This window comes from Stenella coeruleoalba (genome assembly GCF_951394435.1).
Source record: "Stenella coeruleoalba genome assembly, contig: scaffold_39, whole genome shotgun sequence".
In the NCBI taxonomy this organism is placed as follows: domain Eukaryota; kingdom Metazoa; phylum Chordata; class Mammalia; order Artiodactyla; family Delphinidae; genus Stenella; species Stenella coeruleoalba.
The window spans coordinates 1310630-1329902 of NW_027646400.1; the positions used below are offsets into that span (position 1 = coordinate 1310630).

Genomic DNA, 19273 nt, shown 5'->3' on the forward strand with positions numbered 1-19273 from the left:
CAGCACCCCAACTCACCTTTACCCTTAAGCAAGCATAAGTTGGTTTTCTAAATTTGAGACCCTGTTCTGTTCTGTAATTCAGTTCCTGTGTAGCCAAGTTTACATTCCATGTATTACTGATATCTTATGATGGTTCATTTTCTGTGTGACTTATTTCAGTTAGAATCATCATACCTGAATCCACTCATTGTGATGCTAAGGGCCTGATGACATAGATTTCATTGCTGAGTGATATTGCTTTGTAAGTAAATACCACAACTTCTTTATCCATTTTTCACTTTCTGCGATGTTGAACTTGTACTGTAAACGAGGTTCTTGTAAACAGAGGCGTCCCAAACTTTGGGGTGGCTGTGTCTTTTTGATTTTAATTTCCCTAAGCTATAGGACCATAAGTGGCAGTGCCCTAGGCTCTGTTGCTTTGTTTTTTAGATGTTTCAGGAAACACCATACACTTCTCCCGAGTGTCTGTTGGCAATTTACATCCCGCCCATCAGCATAACAAGGCTCCCAGTTCTCCATGGCCTGTCCTGCCTTTCTGGATTTTACACTTTTTTCAGATGGCCCTTTTGACCGGGGGGAAGTGAGACTTCATTGTAGTGCAGATTTCCTTTGCAAGCTTGCTTGTTTGGCCAAAAAGGGCGTATGCGTTTTTTCCTGAATATATTCAGGAAAAAACGCATACGCCCTTTTTGGCCAAGTGCATCATTGTGGACGTTCTGCCTCTTTTCCTATGCTTTCAATGCAATTCCAGTCTACCTCCTGAAATCGGTTTCCTGCAATTCTGCCCCGCTTTCAAGTCCTCTTGGCAGCCTTACTTCAGTATATTTTTGGACGATAGCTGTCATTTATAACTCTGCAGGTTTGTGAATTACAGTGCCCCTGAGCTCCTTTCTTCAACTCGCTTTCTTTTGAGCTGGCCGCAACACCGCAGGATGGCTTCAGGCCCTAATCTGGTTCCGGTACGGCACACTGCGCCTTTGGTTATTTCCTCTTCCTGGTGGGAAATGAGAGTTAAATTTGCCCGTCCAGACACCTCCAGCTAGCCTCTCATTGGTTCTCGCTATTCCTGTTCATCTTCCGCAGAAATTGCAAACTGGGCCAAACAGGAGGTTAAAGGGACTGACTCTCCAAGTCGGGAGAGTGTTAGTAAAGCGTCTGGAATGTTGCACCCGAGTACCAGGGTACGAAAACTGAGACATATTTGAACACGTCTCCCGATCACATGGTTGATCATACTCTGGGTTCCACATGCATATTTTAGCTGAAGGAAGAATACCTAAAACCTGGGTAGTTGAAACCCGTGGAATGGGTACCATGCAATATGACTTCAAAGGGTCTTCATTTGCTCACCGAACCTCTCCAATCCTATCACTGCTGCGTTTATGCCCCTGTTCACATGCTTGATTCTCTTTCGGAGACATAGCAATCCATAGGTTTTAAGATACTTACTAGTCAGGTACATTCTTAGGCGTTTAATATGCAGTGTTGAGTCCATTTCGTTGAGCAAGGAGTAGCTCTTGTCTATTCCATATTTGACTTAAGGAACTTTATCTGTGCTCATTTCAATCTCTGGTTTTATGCAGCACCCCAACTCACCTTTACCCTTAAGCAAGCATAAGTTGGTTTTCTAAATTTGAGACCCTGTTCTGTTCTGTAATTCAGTTCCTGTGTAGCCAAGTTTACATTCCATGTATTACTGATATCTTATGATGGTTCATTTTCTGTGTGACTTATTTCAGTTAGAATCATCATACCTGAATCCACTCATTGTGATGCTAAGGGCCTGATGACATAGATTTCATTGCTGAGTGATATTGCTTTGTAAGTAAATACCACAACTTCTTTATCCATTTTTCACTTTCTGCGATGTTGAACTTGTACTGTAAACGAGGTTCTTGTAAACAGAGGCGTCCCAAACTTTGGGGTGGCTGTGTCTTTTTGATTTTAATTTCCCTAAGCTATAGGACCATAAGTGGCAGTGCCCTAGGCTCTGTTGCTTTGTTTTTTAGATGTTTCAGGAAACACCATACACTTCTCCCGAGTGTCTGTTGGCAATTTACATCCCGCCCATCAGCATAACAAGGCTCCCAGTTCTCCATGGCCTGTCCTGCCTTTCTGGATTTTACACTTTTTTCAGATGGCCCTTTTGACTGGGGGGAAGTGAGACTTCATTGTAGTGCAGATTTCCTTTGCAAGCTTGCTTGGTTGGCCAAAAAGGGCGTATGCGTTTTTTCCTGAATATATTCAGGATAAAACGCATACGCCCTTTTTGGCCAAGTGCATCATTGTGGACGTTCTGCCTCTTTTCCTATGCTTTCAATGCAATTCCAGTCTACCTCCTGAAATCGGTTTCCTGCAATTCTGCCCCGCTTTCAAGTCCTCTTGGCAGCCTTACTTCAGTCTATTTTTGGACGATAGCTGTCATTTATAACTCTGCAGGTTTGTGAATTACAGTGCCCCTGAGCTCCTTTCTTCAACTCGCTTTCTTTTGAGCTGGCCGCAACACCGCAGGATGGCTTCAGGCCTTAATCTGGTTCCGGTACGGCACACTGCGCCTTTGGTTATTTCCTCTTCCTGGTGGGAAATGAGAGTTAAATTTGCCCGTCCAGACACCTCCAGCTAGCCTCTCATTGGTTCTCGCTATTCCTGTTCATCTTCCGCAGAAATTGCAAACTGGGCCAAACAGGAGGTTAAAGGGACTGACTCTCCAAGTCGGGAGAGTGTTAGTAAAGCGTCTGGAATGTTGCACCCGAGTACCAGGGTACGAAAACTGAGACATATTTGAACACGTCTCCCGATCACATGGTTGATCATACTCTGGGTTCCACATGCATATTTTAGCTGAAGGAAGAATACCTAAAACCTGGGTAGTTGAAACCCGTGGAATGGGTACCATGCAATATGACTTCAAAGGGTCTTCATTTGCTCACCGAACCTCTCCAATCCTATCACTGCTGCGTTTATGCCCCTGTACACATGCTTGATTCTCTTTCGGAGACATAGCAATCCATAGGTTTTAAGATACTTACTAGTCAGGTACATTCTTAGGCGTTTAATATGCGTTGTTGAGTCCATTTCGTTGAGCAAGGAGTAGCTCTTGTCTATTCCATATTTGGCTTAAGGAACTTTATCTGTGCTCATTTCAATCTCTGGTTTTATGCAGCACCCCAACTCACCTTTCCCCTTAAGCAAGCATAAGTTGGTTTTCTAAATTTGAGACCCTGTTCTGTTTTGGAATGCAGTTCCTGTGTTGCCAAGTTTACATTCCGTGTATTAGTGATATCTTATGATGTTTCTTTTTCTGTGTGACTTATTTCAGTTAGAATCATCGTACCTGAATCCACTCATTATGCTGCTACGGGCCTGATGACATAGATTTCATTGCTGAGTGATACTGCATTGTACGTAAGTACCACAAGTTCTGTATCCATTTTTCACTTTCTGTGATATTGAACTTGTACGGTAAACGAGGTTCTTGTAAACGGAGGCGTCCCAAACTTTGGGGTGGCTGTGTCTTTTTGATTTTAATTTCCCTAAGCTATAGGACCATAAGTGGAAGTGCCCTAGGCTCTGTTGCTTTGTTTTTTAGATGTTTCAGGAAACACCATACACTTCTCCTGAGTGGTTGTTGGCAATTTACATCCCGCCCATCAGCATAACAAGGCTCCCAGTTCTCCATGGCCTGTCCTGCCTTTCTGGATTTTACACTTTTTTCAGATGGCCGTTTTGACCGGGGGGAAGTGAGACTTCATTGTAGTGCAGATTTTCTTTGCAAGCTTGCTTGGTTGGCCAAAAAGGGCGTATGCGTTTTTTCCTGAATATATTCAGGAAAAAACGCATACGCCCTTTTTGGCCAAGTGCATCATTGTGGACGTTCTGCCTCTTTTCCTATGCTTTCAATGCAATTCCAGTCTACCTCCTGAAATCGGTTTCCTGCAATTCTGCCCCGCTTTCAAGTCCTCTTGGCAGCCTTACTTCAGTCTATTTTTGGACGATAGCTGTCATTTATAACTCTGCAGGTTTGTGAATTACAGTGCCCCTGAGCTCCTTTCTTCAACTTGCTTTCTTGTGACCTGGCCGCAACACCGCAGGATGGCTTCAGGCCCTAATCTGGTTCCGGCACGGCACGCTGAGCCTTTGGTTATTTCCTCTTCCTGGTGGGAAATGAGAGTTAAATTTGCCCGTCCAGACACCTCCAGCTAGTCTCTCATTGGTTCTCGCTATTCCTGTTCATCTTCCGCAGAAATTGCAAACTGGGCCAAACAGGAGGTTAAAGGTGCTGACTCTCCAAGTGGGGAGAATGTTAGTAAAGCGTCTGGAATGTTGCACCCGAGTACCAGGGGAGGAAAACTGAGACATATTTGAACACGTCTCCCGTTCACATGGTTGATCATACTTGGGTTCCACATGCATGTTTTAGCTGAAGGAAGAATACCTTAAACCTGGAGAGTTAAGACCCGTGTAATGGGTACCATGCAATATGACTTCAAAGGGTCTTCATTTGCTCACCGAACCTCTCCAATCCTATCACTGCTGCGTTTATGCCCCTGTTCACATGCTTGATTCTCTTTCGGAGACATAGCAATCCATAGGTTTTAAGATACTTACTAGTCAGGTACATTCTTAGGCGTTTAATATGGGGTGTTGAGTCCATTTCGTTGAGCAAGGAGTAGCTCTTGTCTATTCCATATTTGGCTTAAGGAACTTTATCTGTGCTCATTTCAATCTCTGGTTTTATGCAGCACCCCAACTCACCTTTACCCTTAAGCAAGCATAAGTTGGTTTTCTAAATTTGAGACCCTGTTCTGTTCTGTAATTCAGTTCCTGTGTAGCCAAGTTTACATTCCATGTATTACTGATATCTTATGATGGTTCATTTTCTGTGTGACTTATTTCAGTTAGAATCATCATACCTGAATCCACTCATTGTGATGCTAAGGGCCTGATGACATAGATTTCATTGCTGAGTGATATTGCTTTGTAAGTAAATACCACAACTTCTTTATCCATTTTTCACTTTCTGCGATGTTGAACTTGTACTGTAAACGAGGTTCTTGTAAACAGAGGCGTCCCAAACTTTGGGGTGGCTGTGTCTTTTTGATTTTAATTTCCCTAAGCTATAGGACCATAAGTGGCAGTGCCCTAGGCTCTGTTGCTTTGTTTTTTAGATGTTTCAGGAAACACCATACACTTCTCCCGAGTGTCTGTTGGCAATTTACATCCCGCCCATCAGCATAACAAGGCTCCCAGTTCTCCATGGCCTGTCCTGCCTTTCTGGATTTTACACTTTTTTCAGATGACCCTTTTGACTGGGGGGAAGTGAGACTTCATTGTAGTGCAGATTTCCTTTGCAAGCTTGCTTGGTTGGCCAAAAAGGGCGTATGCGTTTTTTCCTGAATATATTCAGGAAAAAACGCATACGCCCTTTTTGGCCAAGTGCATCATTGTGGACGTTCTGCCTCATTTCCTATGATTTCAATGCAATTCCAGTCTACCTCCTGAAATCGGTTTCCTGCAATTCTGCCCCGCTTTCAAGTCCTCTTGGCAGCCTTACTTCAGTCTATTTTTGGACGATAGCTGTCATTTATAACTCTGCAGGTTTGTGAATTACAGTGCCCCTGAGCTCCTTTCTTCAACTCGCTTTCTTTTGAGCTGGCCGCAACACCGCAGGATGGCTTCAGGCCCTAATCTGATTCTGGCATGGCACGCTGAGCCTTTGGTTAATTCCTCTTCCTGGTAGGAAATGAGAGTTAAATTTGCCCGTCCAGACACCTCCAGCTAGTCTCCATTGGTTCTCGCTATTCCTGTTCATCTTCCGCAGAAATTGCAAACTGGGCCAAACAGGAGGTTAAAGGGACTGACTCTCCAAGTGGGGAGAGTGTTAGTAAAGCGTCTGGAATGTTGCACCCGAGTACCAGGGGAGGAAAACTGAGACATATTTGAACACGTCTCCCGATCACATGGTTGATCATACTCTAGGTTCCACATGCATGTTTTAGCTGAAGGAAGAATACCTTAAACTTGGGTAGTTAAAACCCGTGGAATGGGTACCATGCAATATGACTTCAAAGGGTCTTCATTTGCTCACCGAACCTCTCCAATCCTATCACTGCTGCGTTTATGCCCCTGTACACATGCTTGATTCTCTTTCGGAGACATAGCAATCCATAGGTTTTAAGATACTTACTAGTCAGGTACATTCTTAGGCGTTTAATATGCGGTGTTGAGTCCATTTCGTTGAGCAAGGAGTAGCTCTTGTCTATTCCGTATTTGGCTTAAGGAACTTTATCTGTGCTCATTTCAATCTCTGGTTTTATGCAGCACCCCAACTCACCTTTACCCTTAAGCAAGAATAAGTTGGTTTTCTAAATTTGAGACCCTGTTCTGTTCTGTAATTCAGTTCCTGTGTAGCCAAGTTTACATTCCGTGTATTACTGATATCTTATGATGTTTCTTTTTCTGTGTGACTTATTTCAGTTAGAATCATCATACCTGAATCCACTCATTGTGCTGCTAAGGGCCTGATGACACAGATTTCATTGCTGAGTGATATTGCTTTGTAAGTAAATACCACAACTTCTTTATCCATTTTTCACTTTCTGCGATGTTGAACTTGTACTGTAAACGAGGTTCTTGTAAACAGAGCCGTTCCAAACTTTGGGGTGGCTGTGTCTTTTTGATTTTAATTTCCCTAAGCTATAGGACTATAAGTGGAAGTGCCCTAGGTTCTGTTGCTTTGTTTTTTAGATGTTTCAGGAAACACCATACACTTCTCCCGAGTGGTTGTTGGCAATTGACATCCTGCCCTTCAGCATAACAAGGCTCCCAGTTCTCCATGGCCTGTCCTGCCTTTCTGGATTTTACACTTTTTTCAGATGGCCCTTTTGACCGGGGAGAAGTGAGACTTCATTGTAGTGCAGATTTCCTTTGCAAGCTTGCTTGGTTGGCCAAAAAGGGCGTATGCGTTTTTTCCTGAATATATTCAGGAAAAAACGCATACGCCCTTTTTGGCCAAGTGCATCATTGTGGACGTCCTGCCTCTTTTCCTATGCTTTCAATGCAATTCCAGTCTACCTCCTGAAATCGGTTTCCTGCAATTCTGCCCCGCTTTCAAGTCCTCTTGGCAGCCTTACTTCAGTCTATTTTTGGACGATAGCTGTCATTTATAACTCTGCAGGTTTGTGAATTACAGTGCCCCTGAGCTCCTTTCTTCAACTCGCTTTCTTTTGAGCTGGCCGCAACACCGCAGGATGGCTTCAGGCCCTAATCTGGTTCCGGTACGGCACGCTGAGCCTTTGGTTATTTCCTCTTCCTGGTGGGAAATGAGAGTTAAATTTGCCCGTCCAGACACCTCCAGCTAGCCTCTCATTGGTTCTCGCTATTCCTGTTCATCTTCCGCAGAAATTGCAAACTGGGCCAACAGGAGGTTAAAGGCGCTGACTCTCCAAGTGGGGAGAGTGTTAGTAAAGCGTCTGGAATGTTGCACCCGAGTACCAGGGGAGGAAAACTGAGACATATTTGAACACGTCTCCCGATCACATGGTTGATCATACTCTAGGTTCCACATGCATGTTTTAGCTGAAGGAAGAATATCTTAAACCTGGGTAGTTGAAACCCGTGGAATGGGTACCATGCAATATGACTTCAAAGGGTCTTCATTTGCTCACCGAACCTCTCCAATCCTATCACTGCTGCGTTTATGCCCCTGTACACATGCTTGATTCTCTTTCGGAGACATAGCAATCCATAGGTTTTAAGATACTTACTAGTCAGGTACATTCTTAGGCGTTTAATATGGGGTGTTGAGTCCATTTCGTTGAGCAAGGAGTAGCTCTTGTCTATTCCATATTTGGCTAAAGGAACTTTATCTGTGCTCATTTCAATCTCTGGTTTTATGCAGCACCCCAACTCACCTTTACCCTTAAGCAAGAATAAGTTGGTTTTCTAAATTTGAGACCCTGTTCTGTTCTGTAATTCAGTTCCTGTGTAGCCAAGTTTACATTCCGTGTATTACTGATATCTTATGATGTTTCTTTTTCTGTGTGACTTATTTCAGTTAGAATCATCATACCTGAATCCACTCATTGTGCTGCTAAGGGCCTGATGACACAGATTTCATTGCTGAGTGATATTGCTTTGTAAGTAAATACCACAACTTCTTTATCCATTTTTCACTTTCTGCGATGTTGAACTTGTACTGTAAACGAGGTTCTTGTAAACAGAGCCGTTCCAAACTTTGGGGTGGCTGTGTCTTTTTGATTTTAATTTCCCTAAGCTATAGGACCATAAGTGGAAGTGCCCTAGGTTCTGTTGCTTTGTTTTTTAGATGTTTCAGGAAACACCATACACTTCTCCCGAGTGGTTGTTGGCAATTTACATCCCGCCCATCAGCATAACAAGGCTCCCAGTTCTCCATGGCCTGTCCTGCCTTTCTGGATTTTACACTTTTTTCAGATGGCCCTTTTGACCGGGGGGAAGTGAGACTTCATTGTAGTGCAGATTTCCTTTGCAAGCTTGCTTGGTTGGCCAAAAAGGGCGTATGCGTTTTTTCCTGAATATATTCAGGAAAAAACGCATACGCCCTTTTTGGCCAAGTGCATCATTGTGGACGTTCTGCCTCTTTTCCTATGCTTTCAATGCAATTCCAGTCTACCTCCTGAAATCGGTTTCCTGCAATTCTGCCCCGCTTTCAAGTCCTCTTGGCAGCCTTACTTCAGTATATTTTTGGACGATAGCTGTCATTTATAACTCTGCAGGTTTGTGAATTACAGTGCCCCTGAGCTCCTTTCTTCAACTCGCTTTCTTTTGAGCTGGCCGCAACACCGCAGGATGGCTTCAGGCCCTAATCTGGTTCCGGTACGGCACACTGCGCCTTTGGTTATTTCCTCTTCCTGGTGGGAAATGAGAGTTAAATTTGCCCGTCCAGACACCTCCAGCTAGCCTCTCATTGGTTCTCGCTATTCCTGTTCATCTTCCGCAGAAATTGCAAACTGGGCCAAACAGGAGGTTAAAGGGACTGACTCTCCAAGTCGGGAGAGTGTTAGTAAAGCGTCTGGAATGTTGCACCCGAGTACCAGGGTACAAAAACTGAGACATATTTGAACACGTCTCCCGATCACATGGTTGATCATACTCTGGGTTCCACATGCATATTTTAGCTGAAGGAAGAATACCTAAAACCTGGGTAGTTGAAACCCGTGGAATGGGTACCATGCAATATGACTTCAAAGGGTCTTCATTTGCTCACCGAACCTCTCCAATCCTATCACTGCTGCGTTTATGCCCCTGTTCACATGCTTGATTCTCTTTCGGAGACATAGCAATCCATAGGTTTTAAGATACTTACTAGTCAGGTACATTCTTAGGCGTTTAATATGCAGTGTTGAGTCCATTTCGTTGAGCAAGGAGTAGCTCTTGTCTATTCCATATTTGACTTAAGGAACTTTATCTGTGCTCATTTCAATCTCTGGTTTTATGCAGCACCCCAACTCACCTTTACCCTTAAGCAAGCATAAGTTGGTTTTCTAAATTTGAGACCCTGTTCTGTTCTGTAATTCAGTTCCTGTGTAGCCAAGTTTACATTCCATGTATTACTGATATCTTATGATGGTTCATTTTCTGTGTGACTTATTTCAGTTAGAATCATCATACCTGAATCCACTCATTGTGATGCTAAGGGCCTGATGACATAGATTTCATTGCTGAGTGATATTGCTTTGTAAGTAAATACCACAACTTCTTTATCCATTTTTCACTTTCTGCGATGTTGAACTTGTACTGTAAACGAGGTTCTTGTAAACAGAGGCGTCCCAAACTTTGGGGTGGCTGTGTCTTTTTGATTTTAATTTCCCTAAGCTATAGGACCATAAGTGGCAGTGCCCTAGGCTCTGTTGCTTTGTTTTTTAGATGTTTCAGGAAACACCATACACTTCTCCCGAGTGTCTGTTGGCAATTTACATCCCGCCCATCAGCATAACAAGGCTCCCAGTTCTCCATGGCCTGTCCTGCCTTTCTGGATTTTACACTTTTTTCAGATGGCCCTTTTGACTGGGGGGAAGTGAGACTTCATTGTAGTGCAGATTTCCTTTGCAAGCTTGCTTGGTTGGCCAAAAAGGGCGTATGCGTTTTTTCCTGAATATATTCAGGATAAAACGCATACGCCCTTTTTGGCCAAGTGCATCATTGTGGACGTTCTGCCTCATTTCCTATGCTTTCAATGCAATTCCAGTCTACCACCTGAAATCGGTTTCCTGCAATTCTGCCCCGCTTTCAAGTCCTCTTGGCAGCCTTACTTCAGTCTATTTTTGGACGATAGCTGTCATTTATAACTCTGCAGTTTGGGAATTACAGTGCCCCTGAGCTCCTTTCTTCAACTCGCTTTCTTGTGACCTGGCCGCAACACCGCAGGATGGCTTGAGGCCCTAATCTGATTCTGGCATGGCACGCTGAGCCTTTGGTTAATTCCTCTTCCTGGTAGGAAATGAGAGTTAAATTTGCCCGTCCAGACACCTCCAGCTAGTCTCCATTGGTTCTCGCTATTCCTGTTCATCTTCCGCAGAAATTGCAAACTGGGCCAAACAGGAGGTTAAAGGGACTGACTCTCCAAGTGGGGAGAGTGTTAGTAAAGCGTCTGGAATGTTGCACCCGAGTACCAGGGGAGGAAAACTGAGACATATTTGAACACGTCTCCCGATCACATGGTTGATCATACTCTAGGTTCCACATGCATGTTTTAGCTGAAGGAAGAATACCTTAAACTTGGGTAGTTGAAACCCGTGGAATGGGTACCATGCAATATGACTTCAAAGGGTCTTCATTTGCTCACTGAACCTCTCCAATCCTATCACTGCTGCGTTTATGCCCCTGTACACATGCTTGATTCTCTTTCGGAGACATAGCAATCCATAGGTTTTAAGATACTTACTAGTCAGGTACATTCTTAGGCGTTTAATATGCGGTGTTGAGTCCATTTCGTTGAGCAAGGAGTAGCTCTTGTCTATTCCATATTTGGCTTAAGGAACTTTATCTGTGCTCATTTCAATCTCTGGTTTTATGCAGCACCCCAACTCACCTTTACCCTTAAGCAAGAATAAGTTGGTTTTCTAAATTTGAGACCCTGTTCTGTTCTGTAATTCAGTTCCTGTGTAGCCAAGTTTACATTCCGTGTATTACTGATATCTTATGATGTTTCTTTTTCTGTGTGACTTATTTCAGTTAGAATCATCATACCTGAATCCACTCATTGTGCTGCTAAGGGCCTGATGACACAGATTTCATTGCTGAGTGATATTGCTTTGTAAGTAAATACCACAACTTCTTTATCCATTTTTCACTTTCTGCGATGTTGAACTTGTACTGTAAACGAGGTTCTTGTAAACAGAGCCGTTCCAAACTTTGGGGTGGCTGTGTCTTTTTGATTTTAATTTCCCTAAGCTATAGGACTATAAGTGGAAGTGCCCTAGGTTCTGTTGCTTTGTTTTTTAGATGTTTCAGGAAACACCATACACTTCTCCCGAGTGGTTGTTGGCAATTTACATCCTGCCCTTCAGCATAACAAGGCTCCCAGTTCTCCATGGCCTGTCCTGCCTTTCAGGATTTTACACTTTTTTCAGATGGCCCTTTTGACCGGGGAGAAGTGAGACTTCATTGTAGTGCAGATTTCCTTTGCAAGCTTGCTTGGTTGGCCAAAAAGGGCGTATGCGTTTTTTCCTGAATATATTCAGGAAAAAACGCATACGCCCTTTTTGGCCAAGTGCATCATTGTGGACGTCCTGCCTCTTTTCCTATGCTTTCAATGCAATTCCAGTCTACCTCCTGAAATCGGTTTCCTGCAATTCTGCCCCGCTTTCAAGTCCTCTTGGCAGCCTTACTTCAGTCTATTTTTGGACGATAGCTGTCATTTATAACTCTGCAGGTTTGTGAATTACAGTGCCCCTGAGCTCCTTTCTTCAACTCGCTTTCTTTTGAGCTGGCCGCAACACCGCAGGATGGCTTCAGGCCCTAATCTGGTTCCGGTACGGCACGCTGAGCCTTTGGTTATTTCCTCTTCCTGGTGGGAAATGAGAGTTAAATTTGCCCGTCCAGACACCTCCAGCTAGCCTCTCATTGGTTCTCGCTATTCCTGTTCATCTTCCGCAGAAATTGCAAACTGGGTCAACAGGAGGTTAAAGGCGCTGACTCTCCAAGTGGGGAGAGTGTTAGTAAAGCGTCTGGAATGTTGCACCCGAGTACCAGGGGAGGAAAACTGAGACATATTTGAACACGTCTCCCGATCACATGGTTGATCATACTCTAGGTTCCACATGCATGTTTTAGCTGAAGGAAGAATATCTTAAACCTGGGTAGTTGAAACCCGTGGAATGGGTACCATGCAATATGACTTCAAAGGATCTTCATTTGCTCACCGAACCTCTCCAATCCTATCACTGCTGCGTTTATGCCCCTGTACACATGCTTGATTCTCTTTCGGAGACATAGCAATCCATAGGTTTTAAGATACTTACTAGTCAGGTACATTCTTAGGCGTTTAATATGGGGTGTTGAGTCCATTTCGTTGAGCAAGGAGTAGCTCTTGTCTATTCCATATTTGGCTAAAGGAACTTTATCTGTGCTCATTTCAATCTCTGGTTTTATGCAGCACCCCAACTCACCTTTACCCTTAAGCAAGAATAAGTTGGTTTTCTAAATTTGAGACCCTGTTGTGTTCTGTAATTCAGTTCCTGTGTAGCCAAGTTTCCATTCCGTGTATTACTGATATCTTATGATGTTTCTTTTTCTGTGTGACTTACTTCAGTTAGAATCATCATACCTGAATCCACTCATTGTGCTGCTAAGGGCCTGATGACACAGATTTCATTGCTGAGTGATATTGCTTTGTAAGTAAATACCACAACTTCTTTATCCATTTTTCACGTTCTGCGATGTTGAACTTGTACTGTAAACGAGGTTCTTGTAAACAGAGCCGTTCCAAACTTTGGGGTGGCTGTGTCTTTTTGATTTTAATTTCCCTAAGCTATAGGACCATAAGTGGAAGTGCCCTAGGTTCTGTTGCTTTGTTTTTTAGATGTTTCAGGAAACACCATACACTTCTCCCGAGTGGTTGTTGGCAATTTACATCCCGCCCATCAGCATAACAAGGCTCCCAGTTCTCCATGGCCTGTCCTGCCTTTCTGGATTTTACACTTTTTTCAGATGGCCCTTTTGACCGGGGGGAAGTGAGACTTCATTGTAGTGCAGATTTCCTTTGCAAGCTTGCTTGGTTGGCCAAAAAGTGCGTATGCGTTTTTTCCTGAATATATTCAGGAAAAAACGCATACGCCCTTTTTGGCCAAGTGCATCATTGTGGACGTTCTGCCTCTTTTCCTATGCTTTCAATGCAATTCCAGTCTACCTCCTGAAATCGGTTTCCTGCAATTCTGCCCCGCTTTCAAGTCCTCTTGGCAGCCTTACTTCAGTATATTTTTGGACGATAGCTGTCATTTATAACTCTGCAGGTTTGTGAATTACAGTGCCCCTGAGCTCCTTTCTTCAACTCGCTTTCTTTTGAGCTGGCCGCAACACCGCAGGATGGCTTCAGGCCCTAATCTGGTTCCGGTACGGCACACTGCGCCTTTGGTTATTTCCTCTTCCTGGTGGGAAATGAGAGTTAAATTTGCCCGTCCAGACACCTCCAGCTAGCCTCTCATTGGTTCTCGCTATTCCTGTTCATCTTCCGCAGAAATTGCAAACTGGGCCAAACAGGAGGTTAAAGGGACTGACTCTCCAAGTCGGGAGAGTGTTAGTAAAGCGTCTGGAATGTTGCACCCGAGTACCAGGGTACGAAAACTGAGACATATTTGAACACGTCTCCCGATCACATGGTTGATCATACTCTGGGTTCCACATGCATATTTTAGCTGAAGGAAGAATACCTAAAACCTGGGTAGTTGAAACCCGTGGAATGGGTACCATGCAATATGACTTCAAAGGGTCTTCATTTGCTCACCGAACCTCTCCAATCCTATCACTGCTGCGTTTATGCCCCTGTACACATGCTTGATTCTCTTTCGGAGACATAGCAATCCATAGGTTTTAAGATACTTACTAGTCAGGTACATTCTTAGGCGTTTAATATGCGGTGTTGAGTCCATTTCGTTGAGCAAGGAGTAGCTCTTGTCTATTCCGTATTTGGCTTAAGGAACTTTATCTGTGCTCATTTCAATCTCTGGTTTTATGCAGCACCCCAACTCACCTTTACCCTTAAGCAAGAATAAGTTGGTTTTCTAAATTTGAGACCCTGTTCTGTTCTGTAATTCAGTTCCTGTGTAGCCAAGTTTACATTCCGTGTATTACTGATATCTTATGATGTTTCTTTTTCTGTGTGACTTATTTCAGTTAGAATCATCATACCTGAATCCACTCATTGTGCTGCTAAGGGCCTGATGACACAGATTTCATTGCTGAGTGATATTGCTTTGTAAGTAAATACCACAACTTCTTTATCCATTTTTCACTTTCTGCGATGTTGAACTTGTACTGTAAACGAGGTTCTTGTAAACAGAGCCGTTCCAAACTTTGGGGTGGCTGTGTCTTTTTGATTTTAATTTCCCTAAGCTATAGGACCATAAGTGGAAGTGCCCTAGGTTCTGTTGCTTTGTTTTTTAGATGTTTCAGGAAACACCATACACTTCTCCCGAGTGGTTGTTGGCAATTTACATCACGCCCATCAGCATAACAAGGCTCCCAGTTCTCCATGGCCTGTCCTGCCTTTCTGGATTTTACACTTTTTTCAGATGGCCCTTTTGACCGGGGGGAAGTGAGACTTCATTGTAGTGCAGATTTCCTTTGCAAGCTTGCTTGGTTGGCCAAAAAGGGCGTATGCGTTTTTTCCTGAATATATTCAGGAAAAAACGCATACGCCCTTTTTGGCCAAGTGCATCATTGTGGACGTTCTGCCTCTTTTCCTATGCTTTCAATGCAATTCCAGTCTACCTCCTGAAATCGGTTTCCTGCAATTCTGCCCCGCTTTCAAGTCCTCTTGGCAGCCTTACTTCAGTCTATTTTTGGACGATAGCTGTCATTTATAACTCTGCAGGTTTGTGAATTATAGTGCCCCTGAGCTCCTTTCTTCAACTCGCTTTCTTGTGACCTGGCCGCAACACCGCAGGATGGCTTCAGGCCCTAATCTGGTTCCAGTACGGCACGCTGAGCCTTTGGTTATTTCTTCTTCCTGTTGGGAAATGAGAGTTAAATTTGCCCGTCCAGACACCTCCAGCTAGCCTCTCATTGGTTCTCGCTATTCCTGTTCATCTTCCGCAGAAATTGCAAACTGGGCCAAACAGGAGGTTAAAGGCGCTGACTCTCCAAGTGGGGAGAGTGTTAGTAAAGCGTCTGGAATGTTGCACCCGAGTACCAGGGGAGGAAAACTGAGACATATTTGAACACGTCTCCCGTTCACATGGTTGATCATACTTGGGTTCCACATGCATGTTTTAGCTGAAGGAAGAATACCTTAAACCTGGAGAGTTAAGACCCGTGTAATGGGTACCATGCAATATGACTTCAAAGGGTCTTCATTTGCTCACCGAAACTCTCCAATCCTATCACTGCTGCGTTTATGCCCCTGTTCACATGCTTGATTCTCTTTCGGAGACATAGCAATCCATAGGTTTTAAGATACTTACTAGTCAGGTACATTCTTAGGCGTTTAATATGCAGTGTTGAGTCCATTTCGTTGAGCAAGGAGTAGCTCTTGTCTATTCCATATTTGACTTAAGGAACTTTATCTGTGCTCATTTCAATCTCTGGTTTTATGCAGCACCCCAACTCACCTTTACCCTTAAGCAAGCATAAGTTGGTTTTCTAAATTTGAGACCCTGTTCTGTTCTGTAATTCAGTTCCTGTGTAGCCAAGTTTACATTCCGTGTATTACTGATATCTTATGATGTTTCTTTTTCTGTGTGACTTACTTCAGTTAGAATCATCATACCTGAATACACTCATTGTGCTGTTAAGGGCCTGATGACACAGATTTCATTGCTGAGTGATATTGCTTTGTAAGTAAATACCACAACTTCTTTATCCATTTTTCACTTTCTGCGATGTTGAACTTGTACTGTAAACGAGGTTCTTGTAAACAGAGCCGTCCCAAACTTTGGGGTGGCTGTGTCTTTTTGATTTTAATTTCCCTAAGCTATAGGACCATAAGTGGCAGTGCCCTAGGCTCTGTTGCTTTGTTTTATAGATGTTTCAGGAAACACCATACACTTCTCCCGAGTGTCTGTTGGCAATTTACATCCCGCCCATCAGCATAACAAGGCTCCCAGTTCTCCATGGCCTGTCCTGCCTTTCTGGATTTTACACTTTTTTCAGATGGCCCTTTTGACCGGGGGGAAGTGAGACTTCATTGTAGTGCAGATTTCCTTTGCAAGCTTGCTTGGTTGGCCAAAAAGGGCGTATGCGTTTTTTCCTGAATATATTCAGGAAAAAACGCATACGCCCTTTTTGGCCAAGTGCATCATTGTGGACGTTCTGCCTCTTTTCCTATGCTTTCAATGCAATTCCAGTCTACCTCCTGAAATCGGTTTCCTGCAATTCTGCCCCGCTTTCAAGTCCTCTTGGCAGCCTTACTTCAGTATATTTTTGGACGATAGCTGTCATTTATAACTCTGCAGGTTTGTGAATTACAGTGCCCCTGAGCTCCTTTCTTCAACTTGCTTTCTTGTGACCTGGCCGCAACACCGCAGGATGGCTTCAGGCCCTAATCTGGTTCCGGTACGGCACACTGAGCCTTTGGTTATTTCCTCTTCCTGTTGGGAAATGAGAGTTAAATTTGCCCGTCCAGACACCTCCAGCTAGCCTCTCATTGGTTCTCGCTATTCCTGTTCATCTTCCGCAGAAATTGCAAACTGGGCCAAACAGGAGGTTAAAGGGACTGACTCTCCAAGTGGGGAGAGTGTTAGTAAAGCGTCTGGAATGTTGCACCCGAGTACCAGGGGAGGAAAACTGAGACATATTTGAACACGTCTCCCGTTCACATGGTTGATCATACTCTGGGTTCCACATGCATATTTTAGCTGAAGGAAGAATACCTAAAACCTGGGTAGTTGAAACCCGTGGAATGGGTACCATGCAATATGACTTCAAAGGGTCTTCATTTGCTCACCGAACCTCTCCAATCCTATCACTGCTGCGTTTATGCCCCTGTACACATGCTTGATTCTCTTTCGGAGACATAGCAATCCATAGGTTTTACGATACTTACTAGTCAGGTACATTCTTAGGCGTTTAATATGCGGTGTTGAGTCCATTTCGTTGAGCAAGGAGTAGCTCTTGTCTATTCCATATTTGGCTTAAGGAACTTTATCTGTGCTCATTTCAATCTCTGGTTTTATGCAGCACCCCAACTCACCTTTACCCTTAAGCAAGCATAAGTTGGTTTACTAAATTTGAGACCCTGTTCTGTTCTGTAATTCAGTTCCTGTGTAGCCAAGTTTACATTCCGTGTATTACTGATATCTTATGATGTTTCTCTTTCTGTGTGACTTACTTCAGTTAGAATCATCATACCTGAATCCACTCATTGTGCTGCTAAGGGCCTGATGACACAGATTTCATTGCTGAGTGATATTGCTTTGTAAGTAAATACCACAACTTCTTTATCCATTTTTCACTTTCTGCGATGTTGAACTTGTACTGTAAACGAGGTTCTTGTAAACAGAGCCGTTCCAAACTTTGGGGTGGCTGTGTCTTTTTGATTTTAATTTCCCTAAGCTATAGGACCATAAGTGGAAGTGCCCTAGGTTCTGTTGCTTTGTTTTTTAGATGTTTCAGGAAACACCATACACTTCTCCCGAGTGGTTGTTGGCAATTTACATCCTGCCCAACAGCATAACAAGGCTCCCAGTTCTCCATGGCCTGTCCTGCCTTTCTGGATTTTACACTTTTTTCAGATGGCCCTTTTGACCGGGGGGAAGTGAGACTTCATTGTAGTGCAGATTTCCTTTGCAAGCTTGCTTGGTTGGCCAAAAAGGGCGTATGCGTTTTTTCCTGAATATATTCAGGAAAAAACGCATACGCCCTTTTTGGCCAAGTGCATCATTGTGGACGTTCTGCCTCTTTTCCTATGCTTTCAATGCAATTCCAGTCTACCTCCTGAAATCGGTTTCCTGCAATTCTGCCCCGCTTTCAAGTCCTCTTGGCAGCCTTACTTCAGTCTATTTTTGGACGATAGCTGTCATTTATAACTCTGCAGGTTTGTGAATTATAGTGCCCCTGAGCTCCTTTCTTCAACTCGGTTTCTTTTGAGGTGGCCGCAACACCGCAGGATGGCTTCAGGCCCTAATCTGGTTCTGGTACGGCACGCTGAGCCTTTGGTTATTTCCTCTTCCTGTTGGGAAATGAGAGTTAAATTTGCCCGTCCAGACACCTCCAGCTAGCCTCTCATTGGTTCTCGCTATTCCTGTTCATCTTCCGCAGAAATTGCAAACTGGGCCAAACAGAAGGTTAAAGGCGCTGACTCACCAAGTGGGGAGAGTGTTAGTAAAGCGTCTGGAATGTTGCACCCGAGTACCAGGGGAGGAAAACTGAGACATATTTGAACACGTCTCCCGATCACATGGTTGATCATACTCTGGGTTCCACATGCATGTTTTAGCTGAAGGAAGAATACCTTAAACCTGGGTAGTTGAAACCCGTGGAATGGTTACCATGCAATATGACTTCAAAGGGTCTTCATTTGCTCACCGAACCTCTCCAATCCTATCACTGCTGCGTTTATGCCCCTGTACACATGCTTGATTCTCTTTCGGAGACATAGCAATCCATAGGTTTTAAGATACTTACTAGTCAGGTACATTCTTAGGCGTTTAATATGCGGTGTTGAGTCCATTTCGTTGAGCAAGGAGTAGCTCTTGTCTATTCCATATTTGGCTTAAGGAACTTTATCTGTGCTCATTTCAATCTCTGGTTTTATGCAGCACCCCAACTCACCTTTCCCCTTAAGCAAGCATAAGTTGGTTTTCTAAATTTTAGACACTGTTCTGTTTTGGAATGCAGTTCCTGTGTAGCCAAGTTTACATTCCGTGTATTACTGATATCTTATGATGTTTCTTTTTCTGTGTGACTTATTTCAGTTAGAATCATCGTACCTGAATCCACTCATTATGCTGCTATGGGCCTGATGACATAGATTTCATTGCTGAGTGATACTGCATTGTACGTAAGTACCACAAGTTCTTTATCCATTTTTCACTTTCTGTGATATTGAACTTGTACGGTAAACAAGGTACTTGTA

General features: G+C 43.6%; 1 long non-coding RNA gene across 50 annotated transcripts in view; it reads left to right on the top strand.

Moving 5' to 3' along the window:
• LOC307181137 overlaps positions 1 to 19273 on the top strand; it is a 3028377-nt gene that overhangs the window by 1166010 nt on the left and 1843094 nt on the right. The window contains exon 8 of one of the 50 annotated variants that reach the window (XR_013825982.1): positions 15957 to 16038. The exons of the other annotated variants lie outside the window; for them this stretch is intronic. This is a non-coding gene — a long non-coding RNA (uncharacterized lncRNA). The remainder of the gene's footprint in view (positions 1 to 15956; positions 16039 to 19273) is intronic. 50 annotated transcript variants of the gene reach the window in all.